Raw genomic sequence first — 6000 nt, forward strand, 5'->3', positions numbered from 1 at the left:
TAAAATAAGACTAAAACCAACAAAAACAAAGTTATTGGACTAATATACAACTTTGAAAAATTAGAGAACCAAAAAATTAAACATGACAACTTTGAAGACATACTAATTAACTATTTTTTCAATTTTGTTATCTTAGGTTTTGTCTATTTTTATTCTATTTCAATTTTTAGCATTCAAAAAAACTAATTTCATGTTTATCAAATTTTAACTTTTCATCCCTCCCAAAGAAATTCTGTTTAGCAATAGCATCTAATATAGTATTAAATACTTATATAACCTGACTGCTATGGAGAATATTACTTTTTTCGTCATCTGTATTTTCCTTTTTACGATATTTTGGTATTTTATATTGTCAAATTGAATCTTTTTCTTGTATTTTTTTCTTTTTTTTTTGAAAATTTTAATCATTCTCCATGGGAGTGATTTAGATTGTCAGCCACATATCAACTTTACACGAAAAAGAGCTAAAATTGAGAAAAAAAAAAAGTGAATTAAGATTGAATTTCAATTATATAAATTATGCCCATTTTTGAAAAATACATAATTGAACATTCAATCTCCGAAAAATTTCGAAAAGACTATTTTCCTCAAAACAAATTTTCAAACATACCGGAAAAACAAGCAAATAGATACCAAAAATTTTAACTCAGCTCAGTCCTAAAATTATAATTTCACTTCCACATTTTTTTTTCTTCAACATTTCAATACATATAAATGAAAAATTATATTTTTGATCACATAACTTGTGTTTTTCATTTTTTTTCTCATACTGTAACTTACGGGCTTAGCCCACTTAATTCATCATATATATTTTTTATTTAATTTTTTTAATCCTTTTTCATCGAAATTTTTACGTGGTGCCAGAAAATGAGATGTAGCACCAAAAACTGTTGGCATGGTGCAGGATTTTCGACGCGTCTGATTCCAAGCCATAACTAGAGGAAAAAAGATTGAAATTGAAAAAATAATTGCAAATTAGTGAAAAATACCATGAATTCATTGACAACAAGAAAAAAAATTAAAATAACATACAATTCACAAGACAAAATATAAATTTCCCATGTAAAGTGATGTCAATGGGGCGGAATGGGGATGATAGTCTGTGCCCATTCCGCTGTTCTATCTAACCACAAGGATTAAATCTCCATCGTCCGCTTCAAATACCTATTGAGTTGGCCAAAAATCTAAATCGATTAATCTCAAGCGATATTGAGATGGACGAGTGTTTAATTTGTTCAGATTTCTTTATGTTTTTTTAGTTAAAAGTTCCCCAAACTCATGAAAAAAACAAGAGCATGTTTTCTATGAGACAATCTTACAAATCTATATCCGTAAAATGGGTTGACTCGATTCATACCTACAATAAATACTAATACTTTTGGCATTTGACATAATACTTTTAATAGGTCAAATCAGATATTCATCTCAAAAAATTGACATGTGAGACAATCTTATAGGATTTTTGTTGAAAAAGGGTCTAATATAATTTCTATTAGATTTGTGAAAAAAAAAAACTCGTAATTTTATTAGTATTTATATATATTTATTAAAAATGTCCAACTAATTAATATTTGGGGTGTTACATTATTATTATTATCGAGATGGGTTTGAAGACGGGGCTGATAGCATCCTCATACTTGTCTCATTTTGCATTTTCAGCCCGGGAAAAATTGACAACCCTAAGTCCAATATAAAGCAATTATTCTCCAAAAATCTCCTGATTTCCACGTTTGGTATGTATAACTATTGTGTTCTATAGTCTTTTATAGTTTTATTAGAGATAATATATAATAATATAATATTTAATATTCCGCATCTAAAACAATACGATATGTTTATGAATTGACTCCTAAGAAGAATCCGTGTCGACGAGAAGACGGCAAAAGGAACTTTCACGTAAAAAAAGTTTCTTCGAAGACTACCGCAAGACACCATAAAAAGTGCCAGAAAATTCTGCCCACAAAATGCACTATTTAACTTGCCTTTTTTTTTTTGTTTTTTGTTTTTGGAAGAGATTGTTACAGTTAGGTCTTGAACCTGAAATCTCGTCACAAATTTGAGAATTTGGTGATAGATAAACCACAATTCATCCGTGCCTCCTTTACTCGATTTATATATCACCCAAAAAAAATTTAATTGTAAAAATCACCAAATATTATATTTTATTTACGTTAATTGACACCTTTATTTGTTTCCATTAGTGTTTTCTCAAGTTATGGTGACTCAATTGAAACCTTGAAGCCAAAAGGAGAGTAAGGGTAAAGTGCCTATGGGTCCTTTGTGCTTTTGATAATTAAGCTAAAATCCCCTGCAAAAAAAAAAATATCCCTCTGATCTTAAATATATTGTAAAATACTCTTTGGTGGATTTTTTTTTAATGAGGTCAATTATATATACTGGTTTTTCTATGGGTTAGCCATTTATTAAAAAAAAAAAAAACAGGAGCCAAAAAAATAATTTGTTCCTGAAAAAACCCATCTATCCAAATGGGGGAAAATGGTCCCATTTAGGCGAACAATTTCCCTAGTCCCTACCATTTCTTGTTCATCACTAATGACCGATCGGGGCCCGAATGCGCACGGGCAACACTTGATTCTTTGGTTGCATATTTCGATTTCTAGAATGAATGGTAATAATTTCAAGAAATTAGACTTTTTGTATGGTGAAATAAGACTTAAGTTTGGGGTGTTTGTTATGATAATGATTGTAATTAATTTCTTGTCCTATCTAATTTATTTCACTTAGTGGTTGGGTTGTTAAAAATATTGTTACCATCATGATTCAATCCATTTTCAATAGTTAAAGGATTACCCAATAAGAGTGATCCAATTTTTTTGTAGAATAAGAAATACATTTTAAATAATTTATAATTCCTGAAAAGTTACAAATGAAATATATGATTTTTGTTTTCCCTTTTATTTGTCATTCATGGCTCCCGTGCAAGAATGATGAACCCAAATTCGGGAATAATTTGAATCTCAATTCTTTCCATTTAATCCTGTACTTATGTATGTATTCAATTCATACACAGACACATGAAGTTTGTTCATATCTCATCTGACATTAAAGTTTCAAATTTAGAACCATATCTTGAATTCCGATACTTAATTTTAAAAAATCTCCTCTCTCAACTCAAAAAAAATAAAATAAAATTCACTGAATTATACTTACAATATTTCTTGAAATTGTGGAAAAATATTTGGGGAAATTTTGAATTCTTTCCAACGTATAGATTATTCTTTGTTTTTTTAAACCAATAATGGTGACCAGTGGCGGATCCACATTATATGTAAATTTGGATTAATTTGATATTAGCCCGGGTAGATCAATTTAAAATATTAAAAAATTATAGAGTTTAAAATTCTAGTCCGAATATAATCACATTCCTGGCTCCGCCAGCGATGGTGACATAATTTAACATATCCCATTAGTACTATATATTTGCTGCACAAGATTGAATATAAACCAGTAATCTTGTTCCTCGTCGCCAATACGCTTCCTCACCACCACCGACTGTCATCATTATACTCTGTAATTTATTATGTTTACAATTGTATGTATAATCATCATCTACTTTTCGCCACTATTTTTTCTATGTTAGAAATATAAGCTTTTGTGACACATATACGTGTGTATTTGTTTGAAATTGGGTTTCAAATTTTAGAGAGGAACATAAATATAAGACTCGGAACTTCTTTTAACTACCAAGTATAAAATGTGTTCGATATGGTCGGTGTTGCGTACAATAACTGTTAAATCAAGTAGATCTCATGTGATGTTCATACGATCCAACGACTCTGTTATACAATATCATGCTATGCACGGTAAAAGATCCAAGTCCATATAAAGCTTAAAGAAAAAATTAAGAAGCCCCGTCTCGAAACAATCGAGTTAGTATCCAACAAGCTAAATATTTATTGCGGGACAAAATTTATCTTAAAGCCCACGGAACATCGGAGATGGAGATTTTGTGAATGCTATATATAATCCGTGAAAATATGATTCCCCACGGGATTTCTATGATCATCATATTGAAACTAATATCAATGATATGGCACCGTTACAAAGGGTAGGCAAAAAATATCGAATTTTTGGTATAAAAGATTATCATACCGAATTTTCGATATGATACGGTAGCAATACCGAATTTTTCTGTACGATAATAATATGAAATTTGAAAATTTTGGCATATACCTTAATGCCGAAATACCCAAAATATATTTTAAAACAATAAAGTTAAAAAATTTAAAAAATGTAAAGTTTTTTTTTTTTGTTATAAAACGATACATACCGATATCGTACTGAAATCTCGGTGTACCATAAAATTTTGATATAATCGGTCTGATAGTTATATATACTGAAATTTTCGTTGTATCGGTAAAAAACTTGCTTATACTATAATTTTCAATATGATATACGATATATAATTTCGATATGATATGATACAATATACCACCCTTAATAGTTACACATTAAGGACGTTCGTACATGTATATGGATCACGAGAATGTATATATTAAATGAACAACACGCTAATTATTTACGAGAGATGTTATAATCTTGTAATAATTTATCATATATTATAAGTTCGATAATTTTAAGTTAGAATATATTCTGGAAAAGTTATATTTACATATTGCGGAACGATTATATTAAAAGTCCAAACTAATAAAGTAATTTGAACGTGAGTTGTGTAATGTAGATGGAACACAAAGGGGTCAATTTCCAAAAAGTCGTTTTTTATTAAATATAAAAGTTATTTTAATTCCATCAGCTTATATATAAATATTTTATTTATCAAATAGTTTCAAATAATAATAATAATAATAAGGATTATTAAAAATTACAAAATATTAATGTTAAATGTAACAGTGGAACGTGGGTCCCGTAACAGATACGGGATTTCAGTTTTGCGGCTTACTGGTCTGGCGTGGCCTAGCTGATATCATTGAGTTTGGTTGCATCAAATTATCAAAATATATTTTTATTATATTCAAATATATATATAAAATCAAAAATAAAAAATTTACACAAATTATTCGTCACTCATTCTTCAGTGGTAAAAATTTTTATGAGACGATCTCGCGAGTCGTATTTTGTGAGACAGATCTCTTATTTGGGACATCTACGAAAAAATATTATTTTTATGCTAAGAATATTATTTTTTATTGTGAATATTGGTAGGATTGACCCGTCTTACAGATAAAAATTCGTAAGATTATCTCACAAGAGACATATTTTTCTTTAATTTGTGTATCTTTTGGGGCAGTTGGAGCGATTGGATTTAAGTAAAAAAAATTAAAATTTTTATGTATAATTTATTACCAAGTTCAAATTTGAGCTCTAAAAAATAAGGGGAAAAAATATTAAGAAAATTTAAATATAATTAATATTTTTGTATTTTTGAATTTTACTCCAATATATCTAAAAACAAATTACTCTACTTTGCACCCCCTGTTCTAATGGATTGGGTGCTGAATACAAGATCCCCCATACGTGGCACCTTAGTATTGGTTATCAGTTTGCGGAATACATACTCGAAAATGGGTCCCACCTAGGGCATCTTTAGTACTCATCTCCCATTGGGTGCTTGCCACGTCAGAGAGGCTCAATATCATGAATTTTTTTACTAAAAAAAATAATGAAAATTTTTAGGGTTTTCTGAATTTCGGTCAACTTTTTCAGGAAAATAATGCTGGAGAATGTTTTTAAAGGAATAAAATGCATGCTTGATGTTTTTTTTAGAAATATATTTGTTATTATGGATTTCAAATCATGTCGATATAAAATAATTACATAAAATTAGACATAATTTAATAATAATAATGGATATTTTCGAAAATGGCGAAAATTTTAAGTGAAAATGATGATCATGCTAGCATATGTGAAAATGAGGGGGAAATTGGTATGAAAAAAGAGAATATTAAATAATAACAAACATTATTATATTTTTGATGGAAATTCGTTATAAAAATTTTAAAGGTAAATGGCATTCACTCT

Source organism: Primulina tabacum, chromosome 1, assembly GCF_025594145.1.
Source record: "Primulina tabacum isolate GXHZ01 chromosome 1, ASM2559414v2, whole genome shotgun sequence".
Taxonomy (NCBI): Eukaryota; Viridiplantae; Streptophyta; class Magnoliopsida; order Lamiales; family Gesneriaceae; genus Primulina; species Primulina tabacum.